General features: G+C 37.8%; 1 protein-coding gene and 2 long non-coding RNA genes across 6 annotated transcripts in view; 1 reads left to right on the top strand and 2 right to left on the bottom strand.

Annotated features, from left to right (window-relative positions):
- The window catches only part of Hers (Histone gene-specific Epigenetic Repressor in late S phase), a 110048-nt gene that overhangs the window by 76056 nt on the left and 15906 nt on the right, over positions 1–18086 (bottom strand). The gene's annotated exons all lie outside the window — the stretch shown is intronic.
- The window catches only part of LOC105676365 (uncharacterized), a 59106-nt gene that overhangs the window by 35314 nt on the left and 5706 nt on the right, over positions 1–18086 (top strand). The gene's annotated exons all lie outside the window — the stretch shown is intronic.
- Positions 2164–14861, bottom strand: LOC136998479 (uncharacterized). The gene is made up of 2 exons (XR_010889061.1): positions 9765–14861; positions 2164–9642 (listed from the first exon to the last, which is right to left on the bottom strand). It is a non-coding gene; the product is annotated as an uncharacterized lncRNA (long non-coding RNA).

Genomic DNA, 18086 nt, shown 5'->3' with positions numbered 1-18086 from the left:
TTTGAAAGAATTTGTGTATAAACGACTTTGCTTCGATTACCGGAAAAATATCATTTTCCTCTACCGCCGCGACAAAACAGTCCGTGTTGAGCTCCCTTGTTTACGGTGCTCATTATATTTACGACTCTGACAAGCCTCAGAATTAGGCAGGCGTACTCAATAAAGTTAAACGTTTACAGATAAGGAATGTGCGTTCCAGTGGTGTAATGGGCCTTCAAACATTAAAATTCCGCGGTGTTGTATGAAATACTGTCGAAACTTTCATGTCGAATTAATACAGCATTCACTCAGAAAGCAGACTACTAGTTAGGATACTTGTTACAACACTTTTTTACGTCAATATCAATAAAAATGTTTAATTAATTCGAATTAATTAGCATGGAAAAATAATTTGGCATTAAAATGAATCGCACAAATTCATTTGATTCACGATTTCAAGTTAAACCGTCAAAGCCATGCTCTAGCGAAATAATATTGATCGTCTATTTCCACAAACGCTACGACCTCACATTATTCACGCATCGTACACATCGTGTTTCAGTAAAGATGTTGGCATTCGTGTATAAGACAAAGTCATAGTTATACATCTCAAATTTCTACTCTATTTTTCTTCACCGCGATCGCACAGTTCTCTGCATACGAAAGCTCAAGTCTCTTTTAACGACGAATGCAATCCACAAGAAATTCGCAAAGTACGCGTCGAGAAATCCGCGTCGTCGCGCGAACGAATACGAATGCGATGATCCCAGTCTTCGAGAAGAAGACGCCCTTCCTTCCGGAAGACGTCAGCTTAATCGCGCGGTCCCACGGGAAATAAAGGGGGATAGGCATCGTCAGGGAGGGACTACTCGCTCTCCTCTCTTTTCTCTCGTTCTCTCTTTCGAAAACTTTCCCTTAACGAAGAGAACCGGCCGCGGGGTGGGCCGGCTGGGCCCAAAGAGAACGTTTCAGCGTAGCATCTGCCAGTTGGTGCTTCTGCCACACAGCTGCCAAATAACACGACCGATCCCTTCCTGACCTTCTTACTTCTCGTCTCGCTTCTTCCTATCCTCTCTCCCTTACTCTGTACATTTCGCTTCCTCGGCGCGCGGCCTGTTTCTTCGTCTCTCTCCTTCGCCTTCCCTTTCCTCCTCGGTCTGTCTTCATTATTTCCACGACGACGCAGGCCTCTCCTTTATCCGCCAAGGCCTGATTCCCCACTTTGTACTCGAATCGACAAGCTGCCGTGCAAGAACGGAGGAGAGCAAGAAAAAGGGAAGGAAGAGAGAAAGAGAGGAAGGGCGACGCGTCGGTGTGTGAGTGCCGGGTTATACCTGTGGCGTCGCTATAATGCGAGGACAGCCCAGACAACAAGCCCGAGGCTCGTGTCCCAAAGTACAAAAGACTACGGCCAGACTGCCGGTCGACGCGTTCGCGTGTGTACGTGGGTATGTGTACGTCCCCCGCGTGTAAGCGTGTGCGTGACTTCTTATTCCGTGTTCACAGAATGTAGATCAAACCTAGTACCCTCCGTCAGCGCCTTCATCTCGGGCAACTTCCGTTCCTTTCGTTTCCACTTTTATTTTTTTTTAATCGTCAGTACCTGCTCCCTTTGAATTAAATGGAGTACGTTGCTTCTTCAGAGAGATACTTGTATACATACAGCCGCGATTTCGCATCCCGCCTCTGATACAGTCGTGAGAGAAGTTTCGCCGTGCAAACCGCAGGAAAATTTCTCGAATTGAAATTTCTCGTATGTGAAATATTCGCTTTGTTTACGTAAATGAGAACACTCTAGCATTACAATTTATGTCCATCAACGCAGTCGGCGGTTTTTATCGCGCCTGAGAGTATTGTATTTTAACAGCAACACGTTAATTTTCGAGATACCAGCGAGTGGAATTTTAAAGATTTTCACAAAGTTTCGAGGAGTTTAAATTCATTACAAAATATTTTCTTCCAGTTAAAAAATGTTTAACCTCCTAAATCTTGAAAACTCCAAAATATTTTATATCATTTTCAAAAGTTATGCATGTTTCATATCTTTGTTATTAATCCTGAAAGAGAAAAATAAAAACATTTCACTGCACGACAATAGTTAAAGGCGCGAAGTTCATCGTCGCGAATTCCAAATTATGAAGGCACAAAACAGATTATGCAACGACTAGAAAGGCGCCGACGCTCACAATATTATACTTAACGGGCGCCATTGTTGCGCAGAAGCTCGCGCTCGTTGCATTATCTCGACGATAAGACTTTCACTACCAACTACTCGCGAACACGTTGCACTTTGCCGCACGCATTATTTTTCCGCAGCAACGCGACGTCGTTCGAGCCATCGTCGCGCTGTTCCGGAGCACCCGAGACTTCTCGAATGCGAAATCGATGAGGGACGCGAATTAATAATGCCGATACGACCGCGAGACTCGCGCATATACATACCGATAGACGAGTCGATGCAACCACAATGTCGGAATGATCAGACTGCGACCGACATTTCTATCTCGGGAAGAAAATCTTTTCAGGTCGACTGATTTCGCACAGAATTCAGAATATTACAATAAAAATCTGTCATATTCTCTGTCTTGAAAATATTTCCTTACATTCTCTACTTTCTACGAAATCCGTTTTCTCTGACACGATTACTCATCTCGATACGCGATATCACCTCGAAAGATAAAGATACACGATCTAGTTGCAATGAAAGCTACGCGTTAATCGAGACGACGTCGAGTTACATTCTCGTCACGGTCGGGAAAGACAGACGGTCAATTTGGCGAAGTCGCGTATGTCGATTCGCAGTGCCGTTTCGCGTGCACCCGTGCATTCTGATGTATTTTCGATTTCTGCTCTCCGCGCATAGACGGCGATACCCGCCGCTGCGTGCATTGTCAACTGATTAGTCGACAGCTGTGCATACACGCCGCACGCACAGCCGCGCACGGTTCACCACTCCCGAGGCTTTCCTCGCAAGTCCCGCAAGAGAGTCTACGTAGGGATTTCTAATTTAAGCCACTTCGTGGTAAAATTGATACCCACCTACGCTGGCGCGAAACTCCCGTATTGTGCTGACGTTCCACACATTTTCAATGCGCGAATCGATAACGCTGGGCATTTTACGTGGCCGTTAAATATTTCTCAGTCGTGATAAAAGTCGCCGATAACTGCGCTGATGGATGTAAATTATAATGCGAGACTATATATTCTTTCCAATTAACGTGATGCTTTTTAATTTTAAGGCAACCATTGCAATTGCATGATGCATTCAACCTAGGAATATATGATTCTTTTTTTGTTTAATAAGTTCTCGATGCGCGCGACAATACTATTCTCTACTAAATTATTTCACAAAAGGAATAAAATAATTTTTCGAATCTAAATTGCGTGCTACACGATAAAGAGCTTGGTTATCGTCAAATATATATTTTCAAACGTAAGATAGATAAATGCTTAGAGTGATATTCTATACGTTAGATATAACATCTCTTTCATCTAGTTAATACCGATTGGTCGGTTAAATGCGCGATGTATCGCGCGTCAGCTTTTTTTCTCTCTCTCTCTAATAAAGCTCTCGTCAAGGCGCGATAACGCAACGGAGATATACGAATGCGGTTCGCTCGAGGATCAATTTCATACAGGAAGTAGATAACTAAACACGTCGCGAGCGCAAGTGTGACGTGAACCGGTTGCCTACCGGAAAATAATGAAGTGGCGAAGTACGTATAACAGGTTGCGCAATAAAGATCGCAAATCTTACCGAACAGCGACAAAAATTCCGGACCTGTTCGGCAAGAAAAGGTAAAATCTGATAAAAATTAAAATGCGTTGCAGCAAGAAGTGCAGTTTAAAGTGCTTAACTTGCAGCCAAATCTTTCGTGACCGCTCTGCAAGTAATATTCGTGTTCTGAACAACTCTCAGAATTTTTATGATTCTGACTCGCATAATGCTTCTAAATTCTTATTTTTGAAGAATATAGAAACAAGAAATGTCCATTTTCCAAAATTTATAATAAAGTTGTGTAATATCGTATAAACAACTATAAATTTTTCAATAACCTTTCGATTGAAAAAAATTGAATATTTTAATATTGAGTATTTTAAAAAATTTCTATCTTTATAAAAGAAAATAATATAAAAAAATCACAAAAAAGTAAATCAGTATTTTTGAAAAAAATAGACAACAAATCGTAACAAACACAAATGACAAAAGCAATTCCAATTAAAAATATATAGTAATGTACATAATAGTTTCTATCATTCGCAATTAATAGCAGCAAAATCCGTTATTTCCAATAATAGAACTTTCTCACTTATTTCTATTCTTGTCTTTGTACACCGTTCACGCTGGCACAGAATTGTAGGATTATGAAAAAGAAGATGGTACAATGAGAGCCACGATAGAGAGAATACTCCTTGGAAAATTTCCTCGCGTGCTCAGGTGAGACTTCGCGACGTCATTGGCTTTAGAAAAAAAAAGAAAAAAAGTCGATGATCAACAGGGCGTATCTCGGGGAGAAACGGTAGACCGGTGAAAGGGGGAACTCGACGACGAGGAAGATGTCGTCGTCGAGTTGCAAGTATCGCGAGTAGGCGGAATGCTTAACGCTCCAGAAAATTAGGAACGTCCTGCCTGCAGAAGTAAAAGTATATCTGAGGACTGGACGACTGGTTCGGTCTGTCGTTCTCCTCCCGCTCCTCCTGCGAGATGCAGCTCGACCTACCGAGACGGTAGGTAAGGAAAAGCGGAAAGAGGAAAGGAGGAACGAAGCAGACGAGGGTATGTTGCGTTCAGGTTCAGGTTCCGTACCTTCGCCATCACGAGGTAGACAGCTGTTCCGTTTATTTTCTCGCAGCGTGCCGCTAGCTCTTTTCGTCGTTCCTGCACGTGCAGCGTGAACCGCATCTAATTCCTACAGGCAATTCACTTCGAAATGAAAAATCCGAGAGCACGAAGACAAAAGAGAGGCATCGCCAGAGCGATGAACATTCACGCGGATTGAGTATGAAATCGAAGGACCGTCAGGATTGCCCTTAGGCAAAAGGGGATGTCTTGCACATAAATAGATATATATATATAATATATATAGTGTTTTAAAACAAAACTTTGTCCGCTGCAAAATTTTCCAACATTGCTAGTTAGATGCACATTCAGTTTTCACCAACTCTGCTAGTTTATGTTAACTTTCTATTCGCGTTTGTATTAGCTGTAACTTCGAGTCGAGTATGAAAAGTCAGTTGGGGAACTTCATTACTTCATTAATGTAGAAAAAATAAATTATATTATACATTAAAATATTATAAGAATTTTTTCCAAAAATTTGCGTAAAAAACAACTCAAAAAGATATATGTAATAATTTACATGCTACTATATTTTTGTAAATGTCATTAAATAATATGTTGCAAAAAATGAATGTTAAAAATAAATGCGATTGATAAAATGCTTATTATCAGATTAATTTCAAGAGACAAAAGTAAGCGACTGATTTTGAGCCACAAAACAAGCAGTAATGTCTAGGATTATTACGCTCGTAATTACTTGTGAATTCTATGTTGGGGTCTTAATTAATGCTACTCATTAACACGTATGAATTATTTATCTATTTTGCCTTGTGCATAATTTACATCTTCACTCAGACTAATTAATTCTCAAGCGTGCTATATCTGCAAACGCATGCACAACTACTTCGGAAGTACTTGCAAACTGAAGATATTCATACTGCGACTATTTCTGGAAATATATCTGATCAAAGAGAATATCAATTTCTAATTTTTCGCACAAATTTACAAATAAGTATGACAACAAAATCTATGTTTTAGAAAAATGCAATCTTAACGTGGCAAACATTGATTATAATGTCATAAAATACAAACAGAATTATAATACTTCACAAAATATTCAATATTTGAGTTTATTGTTTGATTACCCTTTTCCAGAATTAGTCACAATTAAGCGCGACCCACTAAAGGACGATCCTAAATAACAAGTTTCACGTTGCGAAACCCAATTGCGTCCGAATGCCAAGCGACAATTTCATTCGGACACGCAAACGATGATCCGCGACGTGCACACACTGCATGCTCGCGACGGACGTCACACACGGCTGAGCGAAAGTTACGTTATTTCGTTGATGACGTATGCGCGCGAAAGAAGAGGGGATTTTACGCGCAATACATGCGACAGTGCGGTCCAGAGTGAGATACACATCTGCAATAATGCCCATGCGGACGGACGCGACGGAGACACTAAACGCCCACCTCTCGCCCTCTTCTCGCGAAACTGCGTCATTCGTGGCCGATGTAAACCTCGCAGATCGGCATTACGCCGCATATGTAAGTACGAACGCGATTTTCGGCAATGAGCCCACGGAAATTTACGCGCTCTGGTTAGTGCAAAATCCGGTTAGTGCCGGGAACATTGCCAAAAATTCGGTTAGAATATTATATTTAGTTAGGAATTCGGGAGAATAATGCTAGATAGCAAAACCAGAACTCATGTGAAATTCCACAACAACAAAGGCTAATTGTGTAACGATAATCCGAATTGTCAATCGTTGTAGTCCCTCACTCACAGTAATAAAGTGTCAATAAGATTGACACAGCAAGGTTAAAAGATAAACTCTGCGAAAGAAAAAGTGGCAGAAAATTGATAACGTGAGCTGAAGAGTGTGCGACTAAGTCAGTGTATTCTAAAAATAGTTATTGATACGTAATTTTGTTTTATCTTGAAAATCACTTTGAATATATGCTTGAAGCTTTTCAAAACTTCGTCGCTACTTCTGCTGCAAAAAATATATTGAATCACTCATTCGCCCACGCTTTGTTACGTAGGAGTATTCTAAACGCCCACCTAACTCCGGCACCCTCTATCTTTTTGTCACGAAAGTGCGTCAAATCTTCGTAAATGTCACAGTCTCGAATGCTGGAATCAAGTAATATGGCGACACGTAACTGCTTTTGTACGATGGACACACGTATAGAAAGAGATTTGTAAAGGCTACAGAAAGAGATCTGTCTAACGAGAATGATATTCATGCAATACAAAATAAAAATAAAAAAAAAAAAAAAAACATTTCATGGTTTTATGATTCAAATATTTTAATTTCAGCAAATAAAAAAAATAATGTTTAATTTCTAGCACGCGTTATATTGCAATTATATTTAAATCGATCAATTTTGAATTAATTTGTTTTAATATTCATTAAATATTCCTTTTGTATATCTTTCAAACATCGCAAATAACTGCAAACCCATGTCCTATAAATAAGATTCTATCGTGATTTGTAAAATGCGAGCGTGATCATTGATACTATTTTGATCCTTCTTTCGAGTAACGCAAGATTATTATTCATTACATGCCCTATCACATTTCATATACGAGAATACTCGCATACAGTCTTCATCTGATGAATTACTAATAGGTACATCTCGTTGCTCCACTTCATCGGCTTCAAACACCATCATTAAATCACGCAAGACATTTCTCCGGTAATTTGCATTATACATCTGTCTTTAGTGCGCTTCGCGGTTGGAACTGGAAATTTGAAACTACAAATACTAATAATGGAATTCAAGATAACTGGATAACTCGTCGACCGATATGTAGCGATCGCTTCAAATATATATTCCTTAAAACGTAAAACATTGCTTAACTTTGAATATAATTAAGACTTGCGCGCTAATTTGCATCGATTGCAATGTAAACTTTGTGTGTATAATCGAGTATTGTTTCTCTTGACAAATTTACAAGTAATATTATTAGATTGTAGATGTTTATACACATATATATTTTAATAATAAAAATAATGTATTTGAATAAATATCCGCAATCTAATTATAACTGCTAACTGTAATTCATTAGTAAGATTTGCACCGTATCTTAAGGAATGCGTAGAGAGAAGTAATTTTCAAGTGTATAAAAACAAATACATTTTAAATAAAAAAGTAAATGTTTAAAAGTACTAACACAAATCTCAAAACCCCGATTCAGTTTGACTTTGAGGCATAAGATTGAGAAGCATCGTTTACGAAGCCCGGAATCAGATGCGCGTACTTTCACGCAGGCCGGCCGGTTGAGAATCACTGAACGGCTCGCTGTTGCGTCCGACGCTCGGCGCAGCCGCGCTCGTCGCCACATACACACGTTCAAGTATGCCAGTACGTGATTCTGCCAGGCCTCGTGTTGCGCCGAGAAAGAAACGAAAGCGTATATCCCACGAACGTGAAGCATCAACAATAATCGTAGCTGCTTCGATTACAACCGCAAAGCAAGTTCCAAAAATTTCTTATCTTCGATTTTCATAACAATAGAAATTTGTTGAATTTATGGTTTGAAAACAAAAGTGACTACAAAATATTTTAATCTTGTAATTTTGTATAAAATCTATAAATCTTATAAATTTTTATTATTACTATATCGCTAATTTTTAACGATTCTCAAATCGAAATTGTATAGATATTTAAAGCATGAAAAGCCTACACCGAACTTTACATTGAAAACAAAGAGAACAAATAAAGCCTCGTGTTTTCAATTCATTGCAGACGGACTTTACGAGAATTTAACTCGAATTTTCGCGTTACAGCACATAATTAAGGGAAATCAAATAGTTTCGACTATTGATAACTTTCCATTCGTTGTACATTTGTAAAAAAAATTGTAAAAGAGTTTCTAGATAAAAGGACATGTCCGATAGTGATGGTATGCTCTCTACAGTGCAATAACATTCCTGATTTATTGTTTGACAAGACCATGTGAATAGTTCATGCAGTTGGAAAAAACAGCTCCGTATGCAAGAGAGAAAGCGTGTTCCGCGATATTATTATTCTACATCGATTGGCCGCGAATTGTCGATAATAGTAGAGTATCGTTTGCATGTAATTGTCTTATTTACACCGATGATTAATGATAGGATTATGTGTACACGCGGCGCTGTTGCTACAGTCGTCGATATGTTACAGTAATCATATCGAATCGCAATCAATTTAGCGCGCCAGACGTATATTCAATTAACGGACTCGAAACACCGATTGACGTGCAAGCATGATTTTCGGAGCACGCTTATAAGATACACTCACTTAATAGGCGTAATGGGCATGATTAATTAGCGTGAATCAAAAGGTCTCGCGTTACACGAAGAGGAGGAGGAGGAGGAGGAGGAGAAAGTTGCTACTTCGCTAAACCATCGCAAATTATGGAGAATAATCGTTACTGTATCGGCTACACGTAATTATGTAATTTACACCCGCAATTAATTGCTCTAAATTAACTTCGGAAAAATATCAAATTTTGTCCACTAAAATAAAAAAAATAGCATATACGTGGTATTAATTATTTAATCTGTATTTATTTTTAAAATATAACCACCAATCTAATTATCCTTTTAATTTAAATATGATATTGATAGTTCTTCATTATATTTTTTTAATATTAACATTATTTAAAAAATTGAACATTAATTGAAATTTTAAAGGTAACGAGATAAACGGAACATTTTCATTCAATAAAAATGTGGAATTATATATTTAAGTGTCCATCAATCAATCATTAACAACCTTATTGAAGATCTTTTCAATCTACTACTATAATTCTCCATTTAGAAGTCCGCTCATCAAAAATACGTATGGAATCGTAAAAATCTATTAGTGTCGAACGTCCCGTCAGAAATCTAAAAGTAAGAGAATCGTTGAATAATGTAATATCAGATGTCTTCCGTGCTTTTACGCTCCGTTTTAATGTCGAAAGTACATATACACACATCCATCACGGATATTTCTAGAGATTACTTACGCAACACTGATTTTTTTTACGATTTACGCTATCACTGCCTTCTTATTTACACGTTCACGTTTGCGAGACGCAACATGTGCGGTGTTGACGCGCGCGATGAAGACGAAAATTCGATTAAATCATCGCGAACAGATACAAAACAACAATGACACAAGATGTCGCGACGAGGTATTCCGTTTGTGTGGTTTTTTCTTATCCGAGTGTTTTTTTTTGTTTTTGATACGATCGCCTTGGCGCCGCGTCGCTGCGTCAAAAGCCACGCGCGTCCGTTGTTTCTCGTGACGTCTCGCCAAGCTTACTACGCATTACACGAACGGGAAAAGTGGCCGCGCTTCGCGATCGATATACCGGCTGACCGACCATTCTTCGGAGAGCACGTGCTAAACACGGGGAGCCGGTCGAACGGCGGCATTTTCCGGTGTCCTCGCCGGAGTAAAACATGGCGACGTCAAACGCGCAACATGCCCACGAAAACCGTGTATCCCGTCACGCCTCTGACCCCTTTAATCTTTCCCGCAAACCTTTCCTTGTGCTATGTCACCTTGCATAGCCTGCCAGCTACTTCGCGTGCATAAAGTTTACATTGTCGCCACGTTCGATTAGAGAAGCAGAAAATAGGGTCATATGAATAATTCGATAATTGAATGGTTCATCAAGCGAATGTGTTATGCCACAGTGAAGTCTAATCGAGAAAAATTGATTTTTTTAAGAACGTTTTTAGTGTACTTATTAGATATAAAAATAGCCATCTGCCGGTTACACTTTTTGTATACTGCAACGAATTATCGTTAAACTTGAAAAACTAAGCATTATTCCAATATGCAATACATTAACAATCATAATCATGCCGTTTACAGTAACATTAAAAATGAAATGAATTGTTCGCCACACGTAATTTCTCCATGTTTGCGACACATCTCATTTATCTTCCATTTTTGCAGCATACAAGCCGCTCATTTGATATATTAAATGTATAAAAGTGATAAATGTATATTCATTTCAATGCTATTTTTAAATGTATATACGACCGCTTTGGAATTATCGCAATTTCTTTCATCCATTAGTAAAATTAACGTTTTAGTCAAATTAAAATCTATTTTCTTTTTCTAATGTCGGTTAGATTGGATGCCATCCTTTTTCTTCACTGATTTTTCATAATTAAATTAAATTATTTTTATCTGATATTAAACATCTTTATGGAGCTAATATAATATAACGCTAAAAGTCTACAGGTCAAAACAAACGATATGATTTAGACCTCTTTCGTGATCGCGGGCGCAAATCACGGCGCAAATGACTATCAATCATCAATAATATCGCAAAGATGTTGGGAAGTATCATTATTGCGACTATAATCCGTGCGATTTGCACGAGTGATTGAACTAAAATTTTCGCCGTTCGCTACATCCGCTAAAGAGGTCACGCCGCAGAAAACGCAATTGCAACGAGCGGTCCCGTGCAATTATGCAGATTATTCCTAGCCGCGCGAAGCCGTCGGCATAAACCTCTTCGTTGCCACACGTTGAAAACTTTGGAACGCGCTGTCGTAAGCGCGATAGCGACACGGATATAAAACCTGGAGTGTTTCGCTGAAAACCGATAGCGACGACAGATTGCGGAGATAGATCTTGCTGTGTTATCGGCATCGTGTATTCCGCTATTCCTTAAGTGGATACATGTATCTTCTATGGTTTTATGCAATATGTATTGAACGCGTTGCATAGATGCTTGCTTATAAAATAATCAAACTCGCATTTTTCGGAAGGGCATCTCTTACTGCACATATCGCGCACATATCGCGTCTTTTAAAGAAATTATTCTTTTTCCAAGATCCGTATATGTTTATCTCCAATCTGTATAATTCTACATACTACGTAATTTAATAATTACTATATTTAAAATGCATAATTTATGATTCGTATCTATAGAGATCTCTTTTGTATCCCTCGTGAATAAAAAAAAAATATATGTAGATCGCATGTTAAAAATGCAATGTTTAAGGATTAGAATGTATATATCCCTTTAATAAGATTCGTCGCCGACGCGCCGAGCCGGGACGAGCGAATTGTCGCGACAATGGCGCGGTGCAAGAACAACACGCGTGCATCCGGATCCTCGCGGGAAGTCTTCCGTGTCGTCTCGCGTTAGCTAATGACGTTCCCCGCGAAATTAGTGTCTCTTTCGAATACGACCGAATATAAAGTGGACGCTAGTACGGCGCGTTCTATTTTTGTCCAGCGCCCCAGTTGCGTCGGTATTACATGAAATTTAAGTGGAAGTCATATTTAAATGCAATCGATCGCTATCACCGATAAAGTCGAACGGCGTAGTGAAGCGCGGGTCATCTTATTTTGTTTCTCTACCTGCTGTGAATCACTAATGAAAAACTTATAGCGAATAAATATATAGCTGCAGTTTACCCGCTAATAAAAAATTATAATATATAAATTGCTAAACATTTTGTGATAATTCTAAGTATGTTATATTATGTATTAAATCACATTATGTGTTATATATTATGTTATATTATATATTATATGTTAGATTATATTATATGTGTTATATTATGGTAAATTATGGTAAATTAGATAGCAAACTGTTTCATCAAAATAAATGCATATCAGAAGTATATTAATTAACTTTAGCACATCTTTAATTTAATAATAAACAATTCAATTCTATAATACGGCATTTAAAAATAAAATCGGCAGATTCCACTAACACCTCGATTTTATAGTCAAAAATTCCCTGATTTACTTTTTGTTTTCGACACTTTTTTTCTCCTCGAGCATCGCTATTTCTTCGGAAACGAGAAAAAATTTGACCGCTCCTATTCCCACGTTATATTCAGCTAAATGCAGTCGCATGAAAAAAAGGAGTCAATATCGATGCACGCTAGTGTTTATTGTGCCGGCACTGTTTGGAATCACTCGTGTATATCGTCGAATAAACTCGATAGAGTTCAACCAGTCCGGCCGCCATTGCTCGGTCGGCCCGAGTCGTCGTACATAGAAATCTAGGCCGCATTATGGATCTACATGCAGATAGCTTATGCGAACTTCAGTCGAGTGTACGTGATCATCCCAAACACTAAAATACCGACCGATAAATTTGTCATTTTGTACCCAAAATCCTGTAGAAACTAATATCTTGCTAAACAAAAAGTATTGTTTGAAATAAGCGTAGCTTTTTCATATCATTCTAATTACATTTTTTTCTAATTGCTTCATATTGCTACATTTGTACTTTTTTAAATAATCAATTTCTGAGCAAATCTTTGCGAGACATTTTTAGTATTTGTCAAATAAATTCTTTTTAATTCTCTTCGAATTTTCTGAATTATAATGATGAATTAATATCGTAAATAGAAGTAACAAAATTAAATAATCTGATTTGTTTTTACATGTTATAAATCTTTAATTCAAAAATTAATTTTTATACGACGTCTATTTAATTTAATTGGGACAGTTAACTTTAGACTTATTCGCGAAATTGAAATCAAGCATGTCATGTTTTAAATATAAGGATATAAGATTTGCACGTAGTTATTCAGGTGCATTATTTAACCAAACATATGTGCGTATATGCATCAAATATAAAATGATATAAAGCACTATTTCCTTGCTATACATTTACTCCAACTACAGCGATTTCAAACTTTCACATTTTTTATATATACACAAATACCTAGAAATTTATACATAAATTAGAACATCTCTAAATGAAGAAACATCTTTCTTATTGTACCAATGTTATTGTAATTTTTCTCACAGTGTCTTATTTCGAAATGCTAAAAAACTTTTTTCGCAAACAAGAAACATAATATGCTAAATTTGAGAAAAAAATATTTTCCGACTATCTGAGAGTTCATGATCAAGTTAAAGCTTCTCTCATGAACTTCACAACGTCGGACAATAGCCTGAAGTTAAGCGGGCCGTGTTTATGCGCGCGCGTTAATTACACGTAGCGCATCCTGCGCGCGGCAATATGTTGCTTAAACGACAGTAATGCGTTATTTAAACGACCGTGAGTGACGGCGGCGTTAAAAGTCTTCCCCAACAAAGACCGCCAATTATTTACAATTACAATTGGCTCAAACGCGCGCAGCAATTTCTGCGGCCGCGATCATATGTACACGGCGTGCCGTAATTACACCCTATCACGTGCAACCAGGCATTCTTGCTATATTTATTAGAACTGGATTCCAGTTATCTAACCAATCTCTTCAAAGTAGCTTCGGGAATTTCTTATTCTACAGTCAACACGACTGACATTCTTGACTCTATAGTAAGATAACGACGATAAATACGAAAACTTCTTTCATCACTATAGAAGGTATTTTACATATAAATAATCCTTTCTATTTTATTACTCTGCTATTCTTTGCATAAAAATGACAAGTCGATTATTCGGAAAAATAGATGGTTTTCAAAAAATGGAAAAGTTAATTTAAAACTGAATCACTGAAGGTATACAATTCTAATAATATTTAATATTTAATGATATCGATTTAAATTTTCGTTGAGGATAAATTGAATTCAGATTAGTTAAAGAATAATGTCCAATAAATAATAAAAAACGCGCACGATAGATTTCTGAATCGCGATTTGTATGCATTTCGCTTCCGACAGTGTCGCGGACGATTGAACGGATCGATAAACTCGCCGGAAAAATAGGACAACAACCTAATGGAATTATTTATATACGATTCGCCAAAATAATCGTCATCGAAAACCGCGTTATTTTACGCGCGATATATGCAATAAGCAAGCTCTCGTGAAAATTAAACGTCATCGCTGTTATAGCCGCCATTCTGATGCGACAAGTGATCGGCGAATGATATCGTGAAAGATTATTTCACGATTGAAAAAGTTATGACGGCGATGAGTGGCAATAGGATCACTACTGCTCTTTTATGATTGCTATTTATGACAGACAGTATTATATAATAGAGACGGTGTTATATAAAGCCTTCTTTCATTTCTTTGCAGTTGGTAATAAAAAACAATATAAAAAACAGTTCAACTTTCCGCGGATATAAATGTACTACCGAAAATTTGCAGTCTCCCCGCCGTAAAATTACGATTGCATCACTTTATATGTACTCACCGGCTAGAATCAGGTTGCGTTCTTGTTTCAACAGGCAATCCAAAAATATATGGAACATGTATATGGTGTGTATATATAGATATCAGTGTATATATATTCAACGTGTAATAATATAGAAGCTCCTAATATCGGCATGAAACGTTAATCACAGTTGCTGTTCTCCTGTACTTCTCTCAGAGTCTTGATGATGTGGCGTCGTCCAATCGGCGATCCTCGATTGAGCATTCCTGCTCAACAGGCATCGCGTACGTTAACGTGTGCGATCACGAGATCATCGTCAGCTCGTTGATGAGGGAACGAACGCCGTGTGAGAGAAAGAGGCGGGAGATCGCGCGACGAAACAGAGAGCTACTTAATTGCACGTAATCGAGAAGAATAAATGACGAGAGTGGTGCCGTAGGGAGTGACAGGCCCGATCTCTCGCAAGCGCGAGACAAATTTCCCATAAATTACCGGTATAACGGAAAACTACCGGTTGTCCCGGCGAGATATATTACGCCTATAAATTATGGTTTATCATGGAGCAAAATGAATTTCGATCCTTCTCTATCCGCGATCGTTATTATTTACGTTAAAATTAACCATATCTTAATTACGCCTTTAATATTATTATAAATCGCGGAATTTTGTTGCGCGAAAAGCATCACGTTTTTCAGCATATTAATAATAGCAATACGCGCGTATTTCCTAAAACGTATTCGCCTCTCGGATAATTCGCGTTCGTAATGGACAGCCGTAATATTAATCGTACATAAAAAATTAAAGGCTCCGATCAAATATCAAAATTCAAATATAAAGGAGCAAAAAAAAGGCAATATCAGTTGTTCGTGTAAAAATATTTAAACGCACGCTATTTTACAAAAATATAATCTAATAAAAATAATCAAAAAAAAAAAGAAGGGAAAAACCGCGTGTTAACGCCTGCGTGAAAAATAAAATTATAAAGGCTCCGATGATTAAATATCAAAATTGAAATGTAAAGGAGCAAAAACAGCCAGTGCCAGTTGTTCGTACAAAAACATTTAAATCCACGCAATTTTACAAAAATGTAAATAAATCTAAAAAAGAAGGAGTTTTTACACGAATAATTGTCATTGACTTCTTTTGCTCCTTTATATTTTAATTTTAATATTTAATCATACTATTACGTACGCCGCTCAATCTCATGTGCCTCTATCTCTCTCGCCCGTATGTATATACATATGTCCTTCCAGTCTCTCTTTCTTTCTCTCTTGTTACGCAAGTCGCGAAAAAAGCATGAAAAAACCTCGAGTGTGATGAATTTTTATCCAGTTACTCGTCGTAGCCAGCCTCGACCATTCATTTCTAAATATTTTTATTCGCCTTTTTTAATCATTCATGAAACATTTTTTTATGAAACAATACCAAATAAATATATTATCCTTATCGATAAAAAAGTTGGATAAATTTAAAAGTTAAAAAACATGTCTTTGGTGCAGAATCAGAGTATTGTCTTCGCGCTTGATTGCGCTTCAGTTCCGTTTGAACAGAGTCAAAATCGCGAACGATTGTTTATCGTTTCTCCCGTTCAAAACTTTCGCGCATTAACAAACATTCGCCGTGTTTTCTCGCACACGTGGCGAAACAGTCACCGAACTCAACATTTTCCAATCTGTAACAGGGCTGCTCGCCGCGCAGTTTTACATTGTTTCTGCACCAACGGAGAAACGAACTTAAATTCCCCGTATAAATTAATTCCATGCGTAATACCCGAGCCCTGCGCGAGCGGCTTGGTAAGCGCGAAAGCGCGGCATTAACGAAATTACGCCACGGTATCGGGCGCATGGGTCACTTAAATATCAGTTACGTTAATTTCCATTCGCCGCCATGAGGAACGTGTTCATGAGATTCAATTTTGAAACCACTCGGCGGTGGATTCCGCGCTCCGAAGATGATACGGTGCGATGTGTTTTTTAATTGATAGGTATACTACCGCGCTTTTTAATTAATACGCGCGATACATGACATCATAACCACGCCACATTTTGCAATCGAGTGCATTCGTTCGTTTCGTCGAGTCGCAGTCAACCTGTGGTAAATTTCGCCATTAATTAATCGATTCGTTTATAAACATTAATGAACACTACATGGTATTACCAATTAAATTGAATTTATCGACAACGAAGCTTTCCAATATTCAAGCAAGACAATACCCATCAAACATGAAATTGTTTCTTGTTTATCGATTGTTATATCCACTTTGATCAATAATAAAGATAGGAATGTTATCGTGACGGCGAAATTACAACGGCATTATCTCGTTGATAAAAGTTTATGCACATTTAGAACATCATTTTCTGATCATTACGTTACACAATACTGCGGATTTGATGTACATCAGCCTGCTTTTCCGTAAATGATAATAAATTTCACGATAAACCTTCAATCAAAACGGTCAAGAGCATACGCAATCATTTCTACCATACTTTACTCTCAATTTTCAGAGATATTTTCGCCGCGCTCGATAATAATAAAATATCACACGCGCGGATCTCGTATAATAAATTGCACAAGCACGCCACGTTCGATAAATATTTAACCCGCTCAATATTTATTCTAATAAAAACTAATACAAAGCGCGGCGCGTATATTCCTCTGATTATTCTGACATTTATACAAATTATACAGCTTTCCGCATACTAAAGAGAAGGCAAAAAATTTATTTGTCCGCATTTGTGTCTAATTAACGCATTTAATGCATTCATTGCTATTACTGACGTTTATTTAATGTGTACGTATACTCTAAAACCAGATTCTCATCAAAATGTAGTAAAAGTGCATTTCAGCGAATAAGTGCATTTATATGGGCTGCAACAACGATTTTAGACAGTACTTGTTGCAAATACTTGCTTAGCATTTAAAAAAGTAAACAGTGTGCCGAAACATTCCGCGGAAAAAGAAGAAAGCAAATTTAACTTTAGCGAATTTCCTTCCGCGCATAATTAGCAATTTTATATTATATCGCGCTGTTTATTCCGATACGTTCTCAATTGAAAGAGACGAGGAAAGAAAAAGAGCAGACGAATCGCGGCGAGAGATTTCTGTGCATTTCAGTTTGAAGCGCGGATTGTCGGCGATGGCGAACGGATCTGTTTGCCGAACACGTAAGAATGAGGCCGCGGCGTTTGGTTCGACCGCGTAAATATTTATCCGAACCTTATTCGTCTCTCTTATATACTCTTATACGACTCG

This window comes from Linepithema humile, chromosome 3 (genome assembly GCF_040581485.1).
Source record: "Linepithema humile isolate Giens D197 chromosome 3, Lhum_UNIL_v1.0, whole genome shotgun sequence".
Classification (NCBI taxonomy): domain Eukaryota; kingdom Metazoa; phylum Arthropoda; class Insecta; order Hymenoptera; family Formicidae; genus Linepithema; species Linepithema humile.
Note: the sequence above shows the minus strand (reverse complement) of the source record. Positions and strands in the feature narration are given on the sequence as shown.